Source organism: Equus quagga, chromosome 3 (assembly GCF_021613505.1).
Source record: "Equus quagga isolate Etosha38 chromosome 3, UCLA_HA_Equagga_1.0, whole genome shotgun sequence".
Classification (NCBI taxonomy): Eukaryota; Metazoa; Chordata; class Mammalia; order Perissodactyla; family Equidae; genus Equus; species Equus quagga.
Window position 1 is genome coordinate 91,279,047 of NC_060269.1, and position 25,502 is coordinate 91,304,548.

The window sequence follows — 25,502 nt, forward strand, 5'->3', positions numbered from 1 at the left end:
CAGAGATTTCACGCTACAGACACACAAGCCTTCTTTCTGGCCCTTGAATGCCATGTTGTCCTTCCTTTACGTGCATTTCTCTGTACCCTCTTCAAGTCTTCAGGTCTCAGATTTAATGTATTAATATATTTCTTAATTTCTTAATTCTTTAATATATTAATATATTTCTTCAGGAAAACATCCCATGATTCCATGCAATAAATTACTGGATCCCTCCACTGCGTACTTTCATAGCACCTTCAACTTGTATTTATTATACTTTTCATACTTAGAATTTTGCATTTAGTGCTTACTTTCCATACTAGTCTATAAGCTTTATGAGAATAGGGATTCTGTCTACTTTGTTTACTTATACATCTCTATTGCTCAGTGCTCAATAAACATTATTGACTGATTGAGTCATATATTTCTATAGGGTAGGATTAGGTTGTTAATATCTCCAGAGGAAACAGTGGACAGATTTTTATCTCTTCAGAAATGTTGAAATGATATTTTAAAACAGTGAAGGAATTGCCAGTGTTGTTTCTGAAACTAACGACAGCAAACCCTTCAAAAGGGATTATAAAGGTTTTATGCTGTATTTATTTTGACCATTGTTCTTGATTTATTTTGTTATCAATAAGTAGGACTTCGCATCACAATATAATTTAAACAGCAAAATATAATGTGTATGGTCTTTGATATCTCAGTAATAACATGCAGCACCAAAATAAACCCCAAAGGAACTCCTCTTCCAGCCTCCTTTTTCTAACTTCTTAGCTGCTTTTTTTCTTCTCCGTATGTGAAGCATCTGCAAGCTCAGAACTGATGCCTTTTCTCTCCTCTGCTACACCAGCCGAGTGCAGTGTTAGTTCCTCGGAGCGGAGCATGGGAACCATTTCATTTAGAATCACCTGGAGTTTTAACTACAAATGCAGATTCCTGCTTCCATCAGAAACCTGGCAATTAAAGTCTCTGGTGGATGAGGCCTAGGGAACTACATCTTTAACATGAACCCAATGTTTAAAAGCTGTTGGCTCAGTGCCTCCTCATTACAGATTTAGGAACTGACAACAGGCATATATGATGCTAACTTTGTGGAACACAGAATTACAATTAGTGCACTTCTTCGTCAGTAAGGCCGCTCTGTTAGCTTTTACCTTGAAATGAGCCCGGATCCCTAGCATGATAGGAGTCATAGAAACACAAAGATAAAGGGACTCTAAGAGAACATTTGGTTAGGCTTTGTGCTTCAGGCTTATTTATACCCAAACCACATAGGATTACTAATGGTCTGTTTCCTTATTGGAGGTGTTTAAGGACAGAGAACCCATTAATGTCTGGAGTTTATCACTGAGATGATCAGATAATCTTAGGTGATCTTCTTTCAACTCTAAAACCCTTCAGTTTTACCTAGGGTCCATTTCTTCTTGTTTGGTCCTTTATAAACATAGAGAACAACTAACATAGTCACCATGTTAAAATATTCACATATAGACATCTCATCTATCAGGACTAGTGCTCTGCAGAACCCCCGTCAGAGACTCGTTGAATTGGAAGCAATCTTAGACACTACTTCAGTTGAACCTCCTCGTTTTATGGGCACATAAACAAATGCCGGGATCAGATGCCATTCAGTTATAAATCTGACAGATTTATGAGTATCTTTCAACACCTCAAATTAATTTTTATCCTGAGTGAAATTTTCCCATGGTGCAGTTGGAAAGCATCCGGTCCATCTAAATTCAGATCTGGTTCAAATCCTTCTCTATCACATACCACCTGTATGTTTTCAGCACATTATTCAACACACCTGAGCTTCATTTTCATCATATACTATATGAAGTTACAATCTACTTTGCAAAATTGTACTGAGAATTAAATGAGATACAGCATAGTGCCTGGCACATGGTAGGTGTTCAGTTAAAAAATTCATGTGTTTGTTGTTGGTACAAGGTTTTGGAAGGCAGTTCAGCAACATGTATCAAAATATAAGATACACAAACCCCGGGACTGGGCAATTTCAGGCCTTGTAGTGAAATCTAGTACTGCATGCAATGTTCGGAAACCTGTTTCATAGCTCCCTGTTGCAGGGCCTTAGTTACACAGTGGGTCGGAGCTTACTTTCTTAAACAAGAACCCAGAGCAAAATCCTGGTACAACCCAAATATCCTAGAATAGGGATGCTGTCTTCTGACAACCTTCTAGAAGAAGTTAACTGCATCTACTTTAGTAATAAGAAGAAAAATCATCATGTAGTTTATTTAATGTACATTATGTGCCACCCCTCAGCTTATTCACTTAATCTTTACCATAGCCCCTCGATGCAGATACAATATTATCCATATTTCAGAGAGATTAAGTGACTTGTGCATCTCGCGGGGAGTAGTGGAGTGGCAGGGGTTGTCACATAGTCAGTTAGAAATCGAATCAGGATTTGAACAGAAGTTGCTTCGATTCCAGAGCCAAGTGCTCAACTCTGTAACTCTTACGTCTGGAGAGTTAAACACACACACACACACACACACACACACACACACACATTAATGTGAGGGCTCCATCCCAGACTTTCTGCATCACGAAGGTGTAAGACAGGCAGGGTTGAGAACAACTTTTGTAACCATTATGCTTTCCTGTCTCTCTATGTGCTTTCTATGTATCTGGTTATTAAAAAGAAAATATACTCCTATACACGTGATTACTTTAATCGCTCATTGTGGCCCTGTTTTCACCCATCAAACTGTTCATACAGAGTCCTTGAATTGCCTCAGGGAACGGGGTCCTCATTTGAAAGATCTTGAGGGAAAAACCTAATTAGGCACAGATGCTCTTGAATATTTGTTTTACTTACTAATGGTTGGGTGTAGGTTTCCTTCTTTTCCCTCGTCAAGGAAGCTGAGGTTGTGAGGCAGCCACAGACTACAACGTAAATACGGGGAGGAAGGGAGAGAAAATCTTGGAAAACTCAAACGCCTGATAGTTCCCAGACATGCCCCAATCTGCTTTTGACCTTGATCCAAGAGGAGAGGTTTCCATAACAGAATGTGTGTAACGTAACGTGACCCTACTGGAGCTGTTCCGCGTTGGACGTTAACCTCTCCTTTCCGACAGCCTGGGACTCTCTTCTTCAGTTCTGGTCACTAACTGCTGGGAGGGACTGGTGTGGGGCCTGCAGTCTAACACCTCTCTTCATCGCAGCTCTAGTCTCACTGCTGCTTCCTTCTCCGCCAACATCCCCGGGTTGGGTGGGAATCATTTGTGCTTCGGGTTATAGGTGTAGTTTACAAGTGTTAATTAATTACATCCTCATACTTCTAACCAACCCTGTTTGGTAAGTAATCTGAGAATTAGAAACAGTTTCTCTTTACATTTGGCGGCAGAAAAGACTGAGAAAGATTTGGGAGGTGAAAGAACCTGCCCAGAGCAACTTGGGAATGGAAGCAGAGCCAGACAGAACTCGACTCAGCATTTCCAGTCCACGAGGCAAGATCACCTCCCAGTTTGCAGTGTGGGGCGTCTCATTCTCCTCGCGTCTTCTGACCCAAGTTTTCCTTCTGAGACTAACAACAAGGGTAGAGGAAGGGTCAGCCATCTGGGTGACTTGGCCATGGCTTCCGTGAGGACTGCTTCTTTCTCCATAATGATGAAATTCAATCTCACAGTTTAAATGCTTGTCTCAAAATATTTCAAAATGTGAAATGCATGTAAGCCAAATGACAAAAATGTTTTTTTAAAAAACAAAAACATGGGCTTCTTGTCATCCACCACACTGGCTGTTTCCATGTCTGTTCAGTCAGTAAATTATTCTTTCTGATCTTCATTTCTGATGATATCCAGATGGCCTAAAAGTCAAACTTTGCTGAGAGAGAGGAATTCTGTGTGAAGTTAAAGTGAGTAGCCATCATGTTCAGATAGTGTGGGTGGGAATTAAATGGAATAACATAGGATTGCCTGTACCTGATTAACAGTAATTGATATTTAAATAATTATAGTACCCATATATTCAGCTTGGAGTTGGGCTTAATTATTAATATTCTTAACTCTTAAAAGGAGATTGTATCTTTCTCCCTAAATTATAGGACACTTTGTAAAACCCAAAATTGCTAATGTTGACTTTTCTTCCTTTCTATTTCCTCCAAATCTTCTAGAATTAAAATACTGTTTTGAGGGGTTCAAAGCCATTCTGTGGTCAGCCTACCATGGGTACATTTTCAGAGTTTGTAATGGGTCATGGTGTGGATTATGGTTTTTAAGGTTTATTCTGTTTCTTTTTAAATGTAACCTTAAAATGACTAATTAATAATAACATGTTAATATAATTTTTGTCACTATCATATCAGACTTTGAAAAGAAAATGATAATATTCTTTTTCAAGATGAAAAGACCAATATTAGCTTCTATTTATTGGGTCTCTGTCCTGCACTAAGCACTATAGTAGATGCTTTCATTCAGTTCTTCTTAGAACTCAGAAGATAGACATAATCATCTATATTTTATAGATGCAGAAACAGAGGCTCAAAGAACATCAGTAATTTTCCCAGATTGCAAAGGTTGTAAAGATAGGAACCCAGGGCTGTTGGGCTCCAAATCCATGCACTTTCCACTTTGCTAGATCATTTACCAAATTAAAAACATCCACCAACTGTGCTCAGAGACAGTGAATGGAAGATAAGCTTTGTTATACCCAGTGCTTATTACTGCAAGAAGCCAAATGACAGCGGGTGTCTGCACCTCCGCTTTCCCACCCACCGGTATGTTCATCCTGGGTTCTAGAATACAGAATATAGTTATTGATTTTCTTATTGGCTGGGGTTGGGGAGAGAAACCCTACGTAATTGTACATTATATGGCAGATATTTAGATACAGAAGTTCAGAAATGCATTTAGTTGTGAAAATCAACTGATAAAGTATAAGGATTTGAAAAATACTCTAGGGGGAAGAAAACTGCAAAATGGACGTTGTTATACAAAGACTGAATATTTAGAGAATGTCAAAGACCAAAAACTCTTCCTTTTTCTTTCTTTTTCCTCTCCCCTCCTTTTTTGCCTCCTTCTCTCTCTCTCCGTTTTTCTTTTGCTTTTGTTTTCATTCTCACTCTCATGTGTTCTGATTATAACCAATTTTCTCCTCTAACTCACCAGAAGGATGTAACGCACTCCACCAGTGTGAGAACTCACGATCACCATGAGTAGAGGTGGCCCTGGGCGCTAATATGGAGTTTGAAGTGGCTCCGTAGATCCTTGCTGCTTAGAGTGTGGTCTGTGAACCAATAGCATTTGGCGTTGCCTGGGAGTCTGTTAGAAATGCAGAATCTCAGGCCCTAAACAATCAGATTCTGCCTTTTAACATGATCCTCAGGGGAGTTATACTCATGGTAAGTTTGAGAAGCACTGGCCTAGAAGAGTCTCACAGGTCCTTCCCTCCAGACCAGAATCACGGCTCTAAAGGGAAAAGGGATCGTCAGCGAATATTGGTCCCAGGTTCCTTCTGCATTAACTGCAGTTAGAACCTGGGCTGTTCTGTGGTGGGGAGACAGGTGTTACTGCAGGTAATGGACTAGGGCAAGCCTGCACAGGTAACAAAGTGTCGAGTGGGAATTCTGGTTACCATCTTACTACCATTGTTGATAAGCTTGACACAAAGAGGGCCTTTAGGGCCTGGGCTCTTGTGGCAACCGCTTCCTCAATTCCCCATCAACAGATACACGTACATTCACACATGCGTGTGCGACTGCTGCCACCCACATCAAAATAGCCATGGAAGCGCCTAAAGGAAAGGGAAGAGAGAAACCCAAATCTATTATGTGTCTCCTTTGTGCCAAACATTGCAGTATGTGCTTTCATCTTAAAGACTAGACAGAATGTAGAAAATCAGATTATTGTGAGGACATGTTCAATTACTAGTCAAACTTCACTAACCAGAACCTCTGCATGTTAAATAGATCTATAACTGGTGGGTTTTTTTTTTTTTTTTTTTTTTTTTTTTTAAGAAGATTTTCCCTGAACTAACATCCATGCCAATCTTCCTCTGTTTTGTATGTGGGTCACTACCACAGCATGGCCGTGGACAAGTGGTATAGGTCTGTGCCTGGGAATGGAACCCAGGCTGCCAAAGCAGAGTGCTCTGAACTGAACCACCAGGCCAAGGGGCCAGCCCCCCTATAACTGGTGTTTTTAATGATGACCTCATTAAATGATGAGAACCTAAAATCTAAATCATAGAGTAATTAAATTATATTAATTAGAGTTTTCATGTTTATAATACCATCTTAAAAGTCAGTTTCCAAATGACTTCAAATACAAAAAATATATTCTAGCCTAAATATTTATACACTTAACTCCAGATGTTAGTGGCTTGAAAGGGACCCTCTTTCCCAAGAGTGATTTTCTGGAGTTGGAGACTATGATGTGAGTAATGTTATTTAAACAGTTGTTCCCTTACCCATCTCTGGGAAGCCTCTGTCACAGTGTTCCTTTCTTTTATAGCACCTAAGAGATCCCCAGAGCTTACCCTCTCCAAGAACCAGTGTTCCTAGCATGGGATGGTGCAAAGAATTCTTGAATGGGATTCTAGTCCTGTTACTGCTCTGACTGCCTTGGAGATTTTGGGCTGTCACTGAATTCCTTTGGGTCTCAGGTTTGTCTTCTGAAAAAGTAGTGAGCTTGACTGGACTCTAAGATCCCTTCCATCCCGCATGAATATTCTAGAGTTTATAAGCAGAATATTTTACAACTGTACTTGCCAACAAGGATTTAGATGTATTCAGTTGGGTCTCATCACATGCTTCCGGGCACCCCAAGGTCTGCATCTCCCATGCCCTCTGCTCCCACGGGCTTGGCTTGTGTCAGATGGCAGCTCAGCTACTGGGCAAGAGGCAAGATGGCTGGTGGTGAGGTACTGATTGGTGATCAATGAACAAAGAATCTTGGTCTCCTGACTACACCATGGCTTCAGAAAAGGATTTGAGTCTCTGTAGTCAATTCATAGGTTGTATGTTTAATGTTTTCTTTTGTTTTTGAAAATTTTCACCATAAATTCAGGACAATGCAGAATATATTTGCTCTAGATATTTGAAAATTATAAACCTACAGATAGTATAGGGGATAACTCTCTAATAACTCAATCCAATTTTTGATTGGCAACCCATGCAAGATAAAGAACATAAACTTTGGAGTTAGAAGGACCTGTGTTTGTATAGTGCCCCTTACTAGCTGGGTGACTCTGGGTATGATAATTAAATTCTCTGAAATTCAAATTCCTAATCTCTTAAATGGGAGTAATTGTATTTACTTTGTAGAGTTATTATAAAGATTCACGATAATGTATACAGAGCTCCTGGCATGTAATAGATGCTCAATAAATGTCAGCTATTATTTGCAACTAGAATAATGGTTCCTAATGCCAGTTTGTGAATCAGCATGATCTCTGACATCATTTTCACCATTCCATGACAAACAGTGTAAAATAATTACAGTGTAGGCAGTTTTCCACAAATTTAAATTTATATGGTATTTCTTTTTATGAAATGATATTGACAGTAGATGGTAATTATTGTTTTTAAATTTATTTTGAAAAATAAAAAAACTAGTATTTCTAAGACATCTACCCATATTTTCCTTGTCTAATTTGTCTGATCTCCAAATCCAAAATAATAGGACTCACTGAATTAAGACATCCTAATGATATTGAATATTAGAGTCATTGAATCAAATGATTTTCACTTTCAAATCATTTTAATAGGTGCAGTGGGATCCTGGGCATTCCCTAGCCACTTCATGCTACAACCAATTACTGTCTCCTGAATTCCTATAACATCTGTCATTGGGATAACTCAGTTCACACTCACTGTGTATGTATGTGTGTGTATGTGTGTGTATTCTTAGCACCAGTACTCAGTATGGCCCTAGCATGTCTTGTATTTTCCACAAAAGACTTTGGAGTCAGACACAACAATGCAAAGAGGCCATATACTATCGTAATAGAGTCTGGGCTCTGCAATCAGACTGCCAGGGTTCAAGTCCTAGATTCACCACCGGGTAGCTGTATGACCTCAAGTGAGTAACTTACCTTTTCTGTGACTCAGTTTCATCATCTATCAAATTTCAAATTAACATTACTTACCTAATAGGGTTGTTCTAAAGATTTACTGAGATAATCCATGTAAGCATTTAGTATAATGCCTGATACATAGTAAGGGCTCAATAAATAATAGCAAAAACAACAAACAGACAAAGAACAAGCAAATAAAACACTCTCTGGAGTCTGATACACCCACCTCCATCACGGACTCCTCCTCCTTGATTGCACTATATGGCTTTAGGCAAGTTACTTAGCATCCCTGCATCTTATTTTCCTCATCTACATAATGCCTACCTCACACATTGTTGTCAGTATCAAATAAGCAATTATATATAAATATAAAGTACTTAATATTGTGGTTGACTCATTGTAGTTGCACAATAAATGTTTTATCTGCTCCTTCCTCTCCTTCAAATCTGTATTCCACACAGCCCTACCTTGGTACTTTGAACATAATAATAATTAATTAATAAGCATTTATTGCAGCCTTGTATGCATCTCTTAGTCTCACTGCCTCTCACCTGCATTGTCGGTTACTCTACAAGGAAGAGCAGAGACCAGTGTGCTCTAAACACAGAACAGGAATCTTACTGGTTGGGACTCAGGTTACCTAGACCTGTTGACCATTCCTCTGCTTTGGCTAAGATTGCCTCTTGATAGACTTCTCTGATGACAAGACAGCTTATCAGGAAGGACACTGCATTGGACATTTTGCGATATCGTGTCACAGTTGGGCGGGTAATGGGCTCAACATATTGTTTTAAAGACATGCTATATTTTAAGTCTGGGGTTTGCCGTCTCTCTCTTTCTGAGATCTCCAGCCTCAGCCTCTTCCTCTGTGTGATTCTCGTGTTGTCAGCTCCCGAGGCGAAGGTGGACTGCCTTGCTGGACTTTACCATCAACAGGTGTGCACAGGGAAACCTTGTGAGACATGTTTTTGGCCGTATGACGTATCCCTCAATTAATAAATTCCGCTGCTCTTTAAAGAAAAAAAAAGGCAACATCCGTCTAAGAGCCATTGTGGAGCAAGGTAATGTTTATTTTCACTGCTGGAATGAGGAAATGAAGGAATGAGTGATTGCAGAATAAATCATTAAAATAGTTTTTAAATGTTAAAAAAACCCTCTGCCTTGATGTTAACATTCTGTGTGTGAGGATGTGGTGTTGCTTGCAGTAAACCCTGATCCCTTGTCTTTCCTTTTCTCAACCTCTTGTAACCTGGAACATGTTTCTTTTCCTTTTTCTTTTTAACATTTTTTTTTCCAATTAATCCAACATTTTAGGAGGGACTCTAAAAGTGAGAATTTAGAAGGGATGGTTAAAACGCTGACTCTTTATGATTTGAAGATGTACTCTAAAAATTATGGGGTTATAAAGCACAGGGTGTGTTCTGCAATGTGGGCTTTCTATCAGGTGGCAGATGGCACCTTGCCAGGACAGGAAAGGAAAAAGTGCTGTGACTTGAATGTTCACTTTGGGCACATTTATTGCGGTGTGCTGCTCGTCAGGTGTCAGCCATTTCCACTACTCAGAATAGAATGTTCCTTTACTACAATTCAAGCACCTCTACTGGCTCCAAAATCAGTACTATTTGCAAGTATTGGGGAAGAGGCTTTGTAAAACCTCATTAAATATTTACATCTGGCTCTGCTCTGTCTAAAGAATGAATTTATTGGTGCCCTTTCCCTTTTTAACATACCTTTTTGTTACTCTGTGTCACTGTGTCTTAAGTAAAATGGCACTAGGATGTTGAAGAACATCACCCCCTGTGGGAAATGACGAAGGGCAAGAGGACAAATAATATATTAACATTAGCCCCACTAGATCCGTGTTCCCAAACTGAAGTTATTCAAAGACTGTTCATAACTTTTTTCCTTATCTGTATATCACTTTTCTTATTACTTCTAAGAGGTTTTTTTTCTTTAAATTAATGTACTTTTTAAAATATAGCTTTGTCCTAAGATGTAGTATCTAAGAAATTATAGGTTTTATGTTCTAGTTTCCTAACACATATAAAAAGAAACCCATGACAACTAAAATTAAATTTTAACATGTGTGTAACGCTGGTGATAAGCATACTAAACTTTGGGAAACATTAACTGGGTTGTCCCACTGTTGAAGTTGAAATCAGGAATCAAGACCACATTCCCAATATGGGATTGGGAATGGGACAGTTCATTTGCAAAGCCAAGGTTGGTAGAATTACTTGTGGGTGTGCCCAGGTATTTAAGGCCTCCTTCCCTCTGCATCTGCTCTCAGCCCACTCTGTTCTAATCCTGTGTGCCTGGATGTTAGGACCCCTCTTCCTCCTCTTTTGCATCTTGACTTCCATTCTTAATTACCACATCCGCTTCACCACTGAGTGTCATCTGTGGGTTGCAGACCTCCAGCTGAAGACTTGATGCCTACATATCAATGCCTCTTTGCATTGGTTTCCTTTTGGCCTTTTCAACTGTGGACTTTCCCCCAATTTCTATTCTTATGGAACCAGTAATAGCAAATTAGTACAAATTAGTACAAAACAGTAAATTAGAGCTGAAACTGCTCTGGGAAGAACCTATCTGGAAGGACTTTGTGTGACTAGGAATAGGGCCATTATCAATTAAAAAGTAAAATCTTATGAGAAGAGAATTTGTGAGACGCTTAAAATAAAAAGAGTGTGTCTGCCTGTATCTCTTATAAACATTTTATATCTTAACTGTAAAAATGTGGACCACCCTCACTGGTCCTCTCATTATGTCCTGAGCCAAAATGGTGTTCAGCGCTGCAAAAGTAATTTCATGATTTCATCATTCTTCACATGCATCCCCAGAGACCATGGGCAGTTTTAGGACTGGAGGAATAGGAGTTCATGGATGATAAGGAAATTTACTAGTCTAAAACTCAATCTTCTGCCTCCTGGGTTAGGACTCTCTTCTCTGACCTTTGTTGCCTCATTTCTTTGAGCTGAAAATAATATGTATCATTTGGCATCAAATAAAAAATACCTAAGACTTACATGCCACAACTAGAAGGACTCTCAACTAAAAATACACAACTATTTACTGGGGGGCTTTGGGGAGAAAAAGGAAAAAAAATACCTAAGACTTTTTCTTTAGCCTGATATTCTCTGAATGAGATGTGCTTTTCTTAAGGGACAAGGTCTATAAATAGCCCTGCTAAGTAATGTGACCACTGTAGTTGGTTTATTAAATTCACAAGAATTCCTTTGATAAAAATACCAGCTGAATGCTATACTTCTGGTAAATGGGATCAAATTCCAGGGCCATGAGATTTCACTATCTACATTAGTAATTTTCACGTAGAGTCTTATTTATACTGATGCAATTTTGCAACTCACCTTTTGGGCAACAAAGGGTCATGCCATCTGCTGAAACACCAAAATGGAGGAACATACAGAGACCCCAGCACTTTTGGATTCTTCTTCCTCTAAAATGTCTGAATTTTAAGTAGGTTTTGGAAGTACGAAATTCCTGAGTCATACTAACCAACACAAGCAAATTTCAAACCAAAGTGGCACATCCGAAAAAGGCTTATTACCAAGGGTGGAGATAGAAAACATGTCAATGTCTTCAAGGCCAGGACAGGATGTTATTCATGTTGTGTGGGCAGCTGCTATGTGAGGAGTCCTCTGAGAGACAGCAGAATGTGCTGCGCCTGCGATACTCACTCCTTTTCTCTGTCCCAACCACATAGTTGCATGCGTCTGACAGTTGTAAGCCCTTTCACAATGATATCTACAAATTATTGCTCTTGGTTTTGCTGGACACATTCATCAACATATGAATGTCTTCAAACCTAAAACAGCTAAAAAAGATGGTTTAAGGGGAAGCAGAAATGGAAAGCTCTCGCCAAGTGTTTCTAGTGATTGAGAATTGTTTACAATATTGAAAATGTTTACTAATATAGCAGAATCAAAACTGGCCCTATAGATTAAGAATATCAGAATACAGACGCTTGTGCTTGACTGATGAGACCAACCCAAAAATGAGCAGAGAGTACTTCCAAGGAAAACTAGGCCAAATTCTCTCTTTACTAGCCCGCATTTCTCTCTCACCTTTACAATATTTCTTCCAAATTCCCACACATCTACCTTGTGTTTCCACAATTTGTAATGCAAGGATGAGGCCCTTTAAGATTAAAATGATTTGTTTATTTGTAATTCAATTCATAACTCTACTTAAGTAAATAAACTAATAAATAATTGCAGAGTTCCTTAATCCTAGAGCTATTTGGCCTATTTGATTTCTTCACTTGACTTTAATATCATAAACGTTGATAATTCATGTGTGGAAAAGTAAGGACTAATGTTTTTTGGCTGAGTGGCAACTCATAAGCAGCTCTGTCTATCAGATGCCTGCAGTTGCTTCTCAGAAAGAATCTGCCCTGGTGGTATCCATCAACTGGCTCCTTAGACTTATGGGTGGAAATTTAGGTTGTATCAGCCCATAGACCAAAATTGTGGTTTAAGTAAGGTAGTACATCACAATGGAAAGAGCACTAGAAACCTGGTTTCAAATTCTAGTTTTGCCACTAACTAGTTTTGTGCCTTTAAGTAAGTTGTTTAACCTCTCTGGCCCCTGTTTTTGATGAAATAAAAATGTTGGATCATATCTGGGCTTGTCTCAAGTACCAATTCAAGTTCATTGGTAGTAGTATGCTGGAGAATGTGGAGAATGATTATAAGACTGTATCCAGGCAGAGTGGGAATAAGTATCCTCATTGATTGATTCAGATTCAGGCTTATCCTGATAGATTAGCTATGTCTATGCTATATGAGTAGTGGCAGGAGTTCCTTCTATGTGTTAACCCTAGCTAGAAATGCACCCTGAGGTACATTTCATCTCTGTTTGAGAGAAGCATAACACATTTCAGTAGCAGCATGATTATTTTATAATTTCCAGAACCAGAAGTAGAAGATTCTCTTGAACAAGACAGGTTTTTAGAGACTCGATTCTTTCCAACTCCTTGATCCAACCTCTCATATTTTCCTTCTGACTATTAATAACCAGTGGGAACAAACGGCCAGATGATGTACCCTGTCTAGGGAATGAATGGGAGCACCCAGAAATCCCTTCCTCACTCACGCTCATTAGGCAGGACTTAGGTTTGCTTTGCTTACCAGTCAATCAACTAGTAGTATGCTAGTATGTAGTGCTTAGAGCTAGTTGTAAACTGGAGACTGTATATAATTTTCATTTGATGAGACCAACTCCAAGAGGTCTTTAAATCAAGCAGAAATCATAAAATTATTCAAGCCCAAACAATCTTAAGGAGAAAGTTTGCCGTATAATTGTAATGTTGACTTCTATACTTTGGAATTTATGATAAGTGCCCTGAACAGCTTCAAATATTCTGTCTTTTGTTAGTTTGTTTGTTTAATGAAGATTTTCCTAGTTCCTAAAAACTTCAGAAATTTAAAGGATATTTGGACCAGTGTTTATTTATCCATCAGAGTAATTTGCTTGAATTAAAGCTGAGGCTTTGGAATCACCATTTGTTACCATCTGGCAGTGTACTTTATTTCTGACTCAGAGTCAGAGTTTGGAGGTTCTGGTCCTATTTTCTTTTTTAATTGGATCTGTTCCTAAATTTCGGAAAATTGTTGAAGCACAGGATGTCTGCTTCCTCCCCAAACAATTGGATATTTGGTTTTTGCCTCTTGACTGTACCTCAAGGATATTTGAGGAGTCAGAGAAGTTCCAGGAGATCCATTGAGGCCCTCTGGTTAAAGTCACTCATGCCACCACCATTGTCTTGTCAGCTAGATTGTTAGTTACCTTGTGCCTTGGTGTTAAATAGCCCTGCGTGTTCTCTTGAACACAGAGATGCCATTTACTTGCCATCTACAGCGCCCAGAAACTGCAGAGGCTCAGAAGAAATAATTTGGACTATGAAATACTAATACAATTTTTTACCTTAATCTACAAAACAAGTTCATCTACTTTGTGATTTCTCAAATGTCTGGGAGAGCTTATGCAACAAAGGCTGCTACCAGGGCATAAGGGTGTGTTGGCAGATGTCCTAAGCAGTTTTATACCCTTCAGACTCCTGTAGTCTCTTCTCTTACGTTCACTTGTTCTGTTAAAGGCAAAAAGGAACAGCAGTAACGTGTCATGGCCTCACTGTCCTTAGAAACCTGTTAACATCGAGAGCACAGATGCATCCATCTTCAGAGAATATGACTTTATTTCAGTTGATACTCTCCTAGACTATAATTTTAGTGGACTTGCTTCATATCATTAGAACTGGTTGACTCTTTTTCTGCCAATATCCATTTTTCTGCTTTCCAACCAATCTCCCCATTCTTTATTCCATATGAACAGTGGTGTGTGAGTCAAGGGTTAACGACTGGATCTCTGGATCTCATTTTTGAGTCCTCATTTGTAGCATCTGCCAATTTTGTGGTGTAAATACTCCCACCACAGCCATTTTCAAGTGACTAAGAGGACATCAGTGAACACAGAATTGAGAAGAGATGCATGGTAGCACTCCATTATATAGTATTACCACCACCCAAAAACAATAGGCATAAATGAACTGATAATAACAAAATGTAGTATGGTAATTAGGAAATGATGGGTTTTGAATATATATTACCTTTGTTTTAAACATTATATATTTGTTAGTACATATAATTCAATTTTTAGTAACATCTGAGTTTAACAACTGGCTCACCAAGTTCCTGAAAAGTTAATAGTCGGTTCTTGTGAGCTGGTATGGACTGGTTCCAGAACACCATTACAAATGAGATATTTAGAGACTACAGTTTATTAATTCCCTAGGAATGCTTGAAAAACTGGACAGGGAAATATAAGTGATTCTAAACTCCCATCCTAAGCAAAGTAAATTACAGAGCAGGGATGTGTCCATTTAACATACTTTATTTGGTGCCAGTACAAAGCCCTGGCATTTGTGCACTTAATGCATAGATCATATCAACAGCAAAGAGCGGGGAGACCAGACTTGCCAGATAGGCCACTCCTAAAAACATCAAAAAGACTCTTTCAAATTTTGAAAGGAATATAAACACAACTGAACATGAAACCAGAAGAACTTGGAGAGACATTTTTACAAAGTTAGTTTAATCTAGACAATATAAACACATAGAGATAGTATTAAATCTGTCTGGGAAGGCAATACAGTAGATATCATTGTTCATTGTGTATGAAATGAAGGAAGTAAAGAAGACAGGCCAAAAGGAAACAGAACCTTAGAGTTTCATATGTGTAGGTAGATTAAGAAAATATAATTTGTATTTACTTTGGCTACAAGTGAATGGATCTGAGACCACCATTAAGTCAGTCTTCAAAGCTTGGCTGCTTGATGAGAATAGCTCAAGGTGCCAGAGAGAAGATGAATCCTACTGTGTCTAGCAATAGTGAGAGAAGGAAAGGAAAACCTCCTTCTATTCTACACAGCTTTCGTTTCCTCTTTCAATTCCATAAATTGCCTCTATGCCATATACTCCCTCACTCCCCACATCCTGTTAATTGCATCTTCTCTACTATTGCCAAGCATTTACCTGGAAGTCTCTTTATCTATTTCTCACCTAGCCTCCCTCACTGTCTCATCCCAGCTTCTGCTTTTTTTGGAACTGCAGCATGAGTATCAGTTCCAGGAAGCTTCTTTGACCCCCAGGTCCCAGCTGGACGACACATTGAGTTGAAATTACTTGCTTATTGATATGTCTTTCCCAATAGACTTAAAACTGCTTAAGGATGGAAATGTATCTTATTCTATTGTATTCTGTGTGCCTAGAGCAAATCCTGATTATGTAATAGGTGCTTAATAGGTGCTTTTTCTGATTGAGTTAAATAAATGAATCAATGCCCACAGAGGAGACAGAACCCAAAGGAACCTGGGTTTCCTTTTCTTACTATACATAGTGACATCTATGTTACTAGATGATAATACTGCCTTTACCACTTTCTCTGAATAAATGAGCAGCACAAAGTCAATTAAGAATTTTCCTTCAGGGGCCTGGCCCAGTTGGCTCAGTGGTTAAGTTCCCACGTTCTGCTTCTTGGCAGCCCGGGTTCGCCGATTCGGATCCCGGGTGTGGACATGGCACCACTTGGCAAAAAGCCATGCTGTGTTAGGCATCCCACGCATAAAGCAGAGGAAGATGGGCACAGATGTTAGCTCAGAGCCAGTCTTCCTCAGCAAAAAGAAGAGGATTGGCAGTAGTTAGCTCAGGGCTAATCTTCCTCAAAAAAAAGAATTTTCCTTCAATGAACGTGACTCCTGTTGCCCTTCTTCCTGCCAATCCCTGTTATTTTCCCATCAGCTGTGTTAATATCCTTTCCCTCTTTCCCCTCATTGCCTTCTGGGGCTCCTTGCTTACCATACCAAGTATAATAGATGGTTTGTAATTACCTGGGATGAAATGAGGAAGATTCAAATGGAGCAGATTCCAATGCTAGAGACTCGCTACCTTGAAGCACCTGGGTTACTGCTCGCCCCTCTTTACCCTCTTTACCTCCACCTGAATAATACATACTCCTTTGTACTGCTCTTCAGCACTCTGGCAACACTACTATCTACAGCTTCATGGAGACAACATAAAATGGAGTAAGGGGAAATTACAGGTTAGACAAGTGTCTGGTGATAGCCTAAATTATTATCTTTGCAGAAAGCTAAAGGTTGACGTAGGCCTTTTACACACCTCCAAAGACATGAAATTCAGGTTCTAAATTAGAGGTAGAATTACATTAGGTAGATTGATATATTATTCTCAGGTGTATGGGAGATGTCTGCAAGTTAAATGAGTTTAGCACCTTTAGACCGGGGCTATTCGAGTCGGGAGATCTGTCACATGCATGATTTTTAACAGGCAGACATGCCTCACACTTTAACTTTTCAGAGCTTCATTCCCTCCAGTCTGCTAGAGTAAACATGGTTCTTATTCACTGCCCTCAAAGCCATTGAGGCACTGATGACAATCTGTCAACAGTGAGAAGAACTTTTGCTTCCTTTGTGACCATAGCATCTGGAATGTCCCTTTGGCCTGGGTGAGATTCTCAGTCCTTACCTGCACTTTTTCTGCTTGTTTTTGTTACTTCCACCAGGTGTGAGAGTTTCAGGTGCTCTCGTTGCTCCTTCAGAGGCTTCCAGGACGACGTGAACCAGCCTTCACCACTATGGTTATTTATCTCCTCAGCCATTGGAAATGGCCGTTTGGGAGCTCTGGGCATTTGTTAATGGTCTCTTCTCTCTTTGTTGAGTTACACAGTGACTTTCTAATTGGCAATAATTTAAAACCTTGAAGTTCTAAAGGATTTTTATATCAAAAAATATCATTTATATCAAAAATAGTAACTCTCCCTCCTAATTTGCTTAATATAGAACTCTGTCTCTGAATCCTCTACGACTCCACCAAAAAGTTAGAAGCGTTTACACATGTTGTCATATATTATATCCAATTACATCTCGGAACTGTTGGTTCAAAATATTTTATATGCATTAAAGTCATTAAGAAAATGTAAGGTAATTATTTTTAATGCGGTCTTTAAAACATTGTTTCTCAAAGTGTGGACCAGTCTTCCTGCATCTTCCTTGGAGAGCTTGTTTAAAATGCAGATCCCTAGGCCTCACACTAGATACTCTGACTCAGAATATCTGAGGGACCCAGGAATCTGCATATTTAGCAGGTTCCCAGATGATATTGATATACTTTATAAACTAATGACCATCCATTTAGAATGATAAAAAACAAGTAAAATGCAAGAAATACCCTATCATTTCTCTTTAAACGCAATGCAAACAGAGCTTTCCTCATTACTACTGTTAGTCGATAAAGGTATATTATTGGGCGGCCATGTAGGTGGGTGTGTATGGCAGAACGTGAGCCACAGTGGGGAGGAGTTGGGGTAAGCTCTAAGAATTGGTAGCCTTATGAATCAATAGCAGAAAGGCCTACAATTGAACATTATACATTGGGCATGTAATGGTCTATGTGGAAGAGTCAGTCTGAATAATACAGGTGAGACTGAACAAGTGGGTTTCCTGGGCCCCAAATAACAAGCCTCATGATGTCTATAGATTAGGTGAGATAAGGACAAAGATTTCTTTGGCTTATTCATTCATTCATTCATCCATTTGACACATAATGATTGCACACTTACTTTGTCTCAGGTACTATGCTAGATTCTAGGAATATAGATGTGAGCAAGATTGATGTGGTCCCTGGCCTCATGGGGCTTATAGCAATGTGGGAAGGAAGATATTAAATAAATAAACCTAGAATCACAGAAATAAGTATGCAGTTACAATTTCTGGTAAATGCTATGAAGAAAAACGACGTAGCGCCAAGAGAGTATGACAAGAGGATCTCATACAAACCAGGGTATAACATTTAAATTTATAGTGCAACTGGTAACTCAGCATAGCAACCTGAGCACTTCTCCTCCACCTCTTTGTTATATATATAATAAATATCAAAATACTAGGTAACATTATTGAGTGCCAACTATCTGTCTTGGTGCAACGGTAGATTTTTACAAATGTTTTCTCATTTAAACTTCTCAGTGACCCTATGAGTTATGTCTCATTTCATATATAGGGAGGCAGAAGCTCCCAGAGCTATTAAATGCCTCAACTGGGATTCAGATTCTGGTCTATCTGATCCCAATGCCTATATTCTATTCACAGCAATGCGTTAGACAGATACCATAGATTCACAGAGTGTCCAAGCTGGATGGCATAGCAGAAGTCATCTAGCCCACTACTCGACAACCCTTTTTATAGATGCAAGCACAGGGATTAGGTACCTATCAAAACTCATGTCGAAAGTTGCTGATGGCAGAGCTGAGTCTTAGAACCCAAGTCTTGAGCCCCAGTCCAAAGCTCTTCTCCCTCTGCCATGTTGCCTCTATCTCATAATTATGTGTGCCCTGCTGGGAATTAGCATTCAACTGATTCTCTATGCTAGATTTCAAAAACAGTTGGTTTAGGCTGCATAAATAATTCCCAGTTATCAAAAATTGCACATCCAGAAATTGCACTCTCAAAAATTGTTCTTATGTATCATCATCCACATAGTCCCCTTCTAAGCATTCAAAATCCACTTTATGATCACTAGTGGTAAAGTGCTGCTCTTTAGGTGCAAGTAATATGCTATTGGTGCACACGCTTTAAGGAATGTACTTCTAAATTGTATTTTCAGTAATGGAAATGGATTTATTTTTTCTACTTTTTACCCTGGGTTACAGTAACCCCAAGGGCAATGGCAATGTGCCTGGGATCCAGAAACCTGCAGGGTAGACATGGTACATCTTCCTAGATCATTAATTTAGCCAATGGCAGGTATTTTTTTTTAACCCTTTTCTTTATCATTACACCAAGCGTGAATATATTACAGAATAGAAGGCAAAATTAGAATGAATTTTTTAGATAAATAGAAGAATTCAAAGAAATTATGTGAATACAGCCGAATGCTTCAGACTAGCATCCTCAAAAGAGTTCTGGATCCCCTTTTCCCAACGTGTGCTCACATCCTCCTACTCACGTACATTCACTCTTCTCTGCCATTAGGGATAATTTGGTGAAAAACATTAGAGAAAATGTGCCTTAAATTTGTTACACTCTCAGGCCTTGTCCATTCCTGAAGGTGTAACGTAGAGGAAAAATCTTGTGCTTTGGAATCAGTAAGACTAGTTCGAATCTTGAAACCACACCTCCCCAGCTATGTGAATTTTATCCCCTCAGCCTCAGCTTGTTTAGCTGTGTATTGGAGATGTAGTGTACATCATAAGCCTATTTTGATGATTAAATGAAATAAATATAAAGTGCCAGTATCTGGGACATAGAAGGCACTCAAGAAGACACAGCTGATTATGATCACCTGTTTGTCAGATGGCAGGCAAGGGGTAGGGGCATGGAGTATGGCCAGGGAAATGAGAAACCTTCTTGTCCAAGAAGAGTTTCCACCACGTCTTGGCTTCTAGAGCATTGAAACAAGATGTAAGAGCAAAGTACACACGCACACACACTCACAACACGCACACGCACACCTGCACTCGTGGGAGGAGGGGAGAAGCAAATAGTAGGTGGGAAAGACTGGACCATGGGAGAGAGGCCTGAGAAGCTTGGAGCTTTTGAGATGCTAGGAGTATGAATCCAACTGTCATTAGAAGACAAAGAATTACTCTTCCATCTTGCTGCTTCATTTCAAACACTCATTTGTAAAAAGTTAAGGAAACACATTTGGATATGATTTTTTTTAAAATAATTACATATTTATTTATTTAATTTTTTTTGAGGAAGATTAGCCCTGAGCCAACATCCGTGCCCATCTTCCTCTACTTTGTATGTGGGACGCCTACCACAGCATGGCTTGACAAGCGGTGCCAGGTCTGCACCCAGGATCCGAACCGGCGAGCCCCAGGCCGCCAAAGCAGAACGTGAGAACTTAACTGCTGCGCCACTGGGCCGGCCCCTGGATGTGATTTTTTATCCCACAGACATTTTGTTTTAAATCTAGTCTTTATTTTCTTCACATCTGTTGCAAGACTGATATTATTTATGATGTCAGGATCAGAAAATACATTGTGCCAGAACTAGTGCAACTTGGATTTTGCCTTTAGTTTGAACTTTTTGATTTTCTGGCTTCTTTGCCCACTTCCTGTTTCCAAGGCCAAGAGCTTTAAAAAGATCAGAAAATAACTATCACACAATATTAGGCCCATAGGAAAAAATGTTTTTATGAGTCAAGTGCAAATTTATCAGAATTATGTAGCTTAAAATATCTTTGGCAGGCTATATATAAGCTTATAGGCAAAAAAAACCCCAAAAACCCTTGGATTTGATTCATCCAAGTTATGAAAACTCTACTGTCAGTTGACAAAACCAGCCAACAAATTCCTATACTCCTTCTGCACTGTGTTCATAAGTACCCTCCCCCACACGCCCATAGTGCATGAAGGCCCAAACCACAGTTCTGTATAGATCCATCTTCAGTCTGCTTCTTCCAGGGCAGAAGTGAAGAGAGGGCAATTGCTCTGAAGATCAGAAGAGTGTTGAACTTGGCTGCAGGCCTGGGGGAAGGAGACAGAATGAATTCCAGATGCTCCTCCAGAGAAGATATTCCACCCGTCTCTGTTCTATACCAGCCGCCACCTGCAGATCATCACACTGAATCTCACCATACTCTTTGGGAACGAGAAGATAAGGATCTGAGTACCACCTTCCCTAGCTATGGAGAAGATGACTTCATGGTCTCTACTTTCAAACCAGCAACATCTCCTTGGGTTTCACGCTTAAATGGATAAGGAGTTTAACATCTTCATACTTTTTAAAAGTTTTAATGTTACCTCCAAAACTAAAAATATCTGCGAGAAATATCAACTTCCTTGACCACATTCCCCTATGGCTCTGTCGTACCTCCTGCTCAGATATATTTCTTAGCGCCTCTCTTCATTATACCTTTTGAGGATATTCAGAGATACCTGTCCCTTTGAGGAATCAGAAATAGGTAGAAATGACAAAGCTCTCAGAAATCCTTACATTTTTCTCTTCTTTTCCAAACATCTCTGAACGTTGCATCACACCCAGATCCACGATGGCAAATTCTTTCCTAGCTTGAAGGTGTTGTTGGCTGGCCTGCTTTGGAGAGAAGACCCACTGATCATCTCAGTGGTGTATGACTAAGGCATAGAAGAAGGAATTTGCTGACAGTTTTGATCAGAGACAGAGGTGGCCTAAACCAGAGGCAGGCAATTGTCAGAACTGAAAGCTGAGGTCCAATGAATCATATTTGCTTCAGAGAGATGTCATGAGACATAAGGGCCTTTGGAACTTATTCTGCCTTGTGGCACTGGGATAGGGTAAAAAAGAAGATGTTGAAGGGATCCTAACAAGCACCTTTTGAGCATCAGCTTCCAAAGAAACCCGTGGCTATTTGATTTTCACACAGCAAAGAGTTTAAATAAATTTCTTTCTCCACTGAATTGACTGTCATTTTATAAACACAACCTTAAGGAGGAATCTTTGTTTTCATGGTATATTCTTTCAGATGACAACTATCAGAGAAGAGGGTCAATACTGTGAATTAACTGAGGTTAAGTGCACTTGGCATGTGGAATGAATTATTGTTGCTTATCTCGCTTTCAGCGGGAGGGGAAAGTTTAGAATTTGAGGCTAAGTGTGGCTTTCCTAAGACTCTTCCTAGCCGGGAGCTCTTACCTACGGAATGTGATACGTGGCACATTTCTTCATTCCACAAATATTTATTGAATCAGGCACTGTGCTAGATGCTGGGAGAAAACAGAAGAGGCAAGTCCTTGCCCTCAGGGAGGCTATAGACCAACAGGAGAGAGGGACATCAAGTATTTCCACAGGTAGCTGGGGCCCCAGACCTCCCATGGGCCCCGACCAGCTTCAGTAGTGCTCTGGGTTCTCAACTCTCTCTCAAGAGTGTCCTCAACTTCTGGCCCACTGACCTGCTACATCTTTGTCTCCTAGGGAGCTTGTCTATAATGTGTATTTCTGGGACTCACTCCAGTCCTACAGAATAAAAACCTCTGGCCTTTTACAAGTCTTCCAAAATATTTCTGATGCCATAAATTCTCTCTTTGCACATTTTAACTGTGATAAGGCTTTACCGTGTTTGTGTAAGAGGGAACACATGAACAAGCGTGTTGGTTTGTGGTAGAGTGAGCACCGGATTTGCGGCTTTCAGACATGACTTTAAATATTGGCTCCCCAGTTACAGCTTTGCTTTCTGAGTCTCGGTTTCTTTATCCCCCAGCCCATTGTGAGGATTGTATGTGACAGTGCCAAGTCGATGGTCTATGACTCTTCTTTTGGCTTCTTTATTTAATTAGTAATAAGTTACTCATAAACAATGTTAAGACACAAGCCATGGAAAGGGTGGAGATATTTGCAATATTTATATATAATACAAAAAGTGCTATAGTTCAGAATATATATATATAAAAGAGTTCCTACAAATCAGTAGACAAAGGGCAACCACATAGAAAAATGGGCAAAGGATGTGAACAGGGAGAAGAAAAGAAGAGAAGGAAACTGAATCAGAAAAAACTCAATCAGTTACAAGGAAATGTGAATCAAAACAACCATAATGCACCTTTTACTGTAGTCTGACAACAAAAACTAAGAAGTCTGACAATATCAAGAGTTGTCATGGTGTGGATGAAATAGTACTCTCCTGCACTGGGAATATAATTTGATACCACCACTTTTAAGATATATTGACAGCATCTAGTAAAATTCAAGACATGATACCTAGGTCTCAATAATTCCACTTCTGTGTGTATATCCAACAGAAACTCTGGCATATGTGCAGAGAATCATGTAATAGAATGGATATTGCAGCATTGCTTGTAAGAGTAAAACAATTGGAAATAATCCAGATGTTCATTTATAGAGGAATGGGTAAATAAAATGAGCACTTGAAATGATCTTCTAAATCAACTGGTTTGATCTCAAGAACTTTATGTTGAGTGAAAACGAGGAGAAGAACAAAACACTCAGTATGAATCATTTGTATAAACAAAAAAGAAGAAAAATAATATTACATGTTGTTTTATAATGCATGTTTATGTATGTGAAATTTCTAAAAATGAAATGAAAAGAATCAAAACTCATGATATTTCTTGCCTGAGAAGGATAGTGGGAAAGAGATAGATGGCTTACAAAGATGTTTGACTAGATCTGTCATTTAACTCCATAAAAACAAAATATTAAAACCTGGAAGAGATACAACCAAATGTTAACAGTTGATAAATCTGGATGGTAGGACTATTAATGTTTGTTGTTATATTATCCTTTGTAGTCTCCTGCAACATTGTTTTAGAAACTAAACAATAAAACTGATTACTCTTCATTGTCTCATACTGAAGAAACTGTTTGGATAGACAAGAGGTAGTCACTGATCTGGAATGCAGTGAGGGGTCCTGGTATATCTATTGCCTGCTATACCTAATCCCTGGAGGGCCAGGGATTGGCTGGGGAGTGTTGGAGGTCCCCAAAAGACTTTTGGCACTCACCCATGGATGTGAACCCCAAGAATATGAGCCAAGTTTGTAGTATAATTGTATTTGTTTTTAATACCCTCAGCTACTGTGTATGTAGACAGTGAAATTACCACTCAGAGACTCAGAGAATAAATAGCTCTCTTTTTTCTCTTCCACGTCCCACCTCTCACCCCCCACCCGCCTGTGGTTTGGCAGCCACACTTGATTGCCTTACAATTGGCCACTCCTCTCCATTTCTATTTTATCTCCCTGTCTGGTAGGTGGTTGCTGTGGGAGTATGAAGGAGACATGGAAAGGAGAAAAGAAAGATGGAGAATGTAATTGACTCTGGACAAAGGAAGGACATCTTTTGGTTTATCATCCAAAGGGTAGAGTTTCATGCCCTGACTCATGAATGATTTTAGAGGTGAGGGCACTGGAGATTCTAACTTCTAGGCCCAGGAACAGTTTTGTAGTGACCCTTAAGTTTCTTGCAACCTGTCCTCCAGAAATGTGGGACACACACACGCACACACACATATCTCACACTCCCACCTCCCACATTTTAATAAAACCACTTTATCCAATCATCAGTCAATGGGCACTTGGGTAGCTTCCATGTCTTGGCTATAGTGAATAATGATGCAATGAACATAGGGGTGCATAAGTCTCTGAATTGTTGATTTCAAGTTCTTTGGGTAAATACCCATTAGCGGGATAGCTGGGTTGTATGATATTTCTATTTTCAATTTTTTGAGAACTCTCTGTACTGTTTTCCACAGTGGCTGCACCAGTTTGCACTCCCGCCAGCAGTGGATGAGGGTTCCCTTTTCTCCATGACTTCTCCAACATTTGTTTTTTGTCTTGGTGATTACAGCCATTCTAACAGATGTAAGATGATATCTAAGTGTGGTTTTGATTTGCATTTCCCTAATGATTAGTGATGTTGAGCATCTTTTCCTGTGCCTATTGGCCATCTGTATATCTTCTTTGGAGAAATGTCCGTTCATATCCTCTGCCCACTTTTTGATTGAGTTGTTTGGTTTATTTGTGTGAGTTCTTTATATATTATGGAGATTAACCCATTATCGGATATATGATTTGCAAATATTTTCTCCCAGTTGGTGGCTTGTTTTTTCATTTTGATCTTGGTTTCCTTTGCCTTCCAGAAGCTCTTTAGTCAGATGAAGTCCCACTTGTTTATGTTTTCTTTTGTTTCCCTTGTCTGAGTAAACATGGTATTCAAAAAGATCCTTTTAAGTCTGATGTCAAAGAATGTACTGCCTGTATTTTCTTCCAGAAGTTTTATGGTTTCAGGTCTTACCTTCAAGTCTTTGGTCCATTTTGAGTCTATTTTTGTGCAGAGGGAAAGATAATGATCTGCTTTCATTCTTTTGCATGTGGCTGTCCACATTTTCCCAGCACCATTTATTGACGAGGCTTTCCTTTCTCCATTGTATGTTCT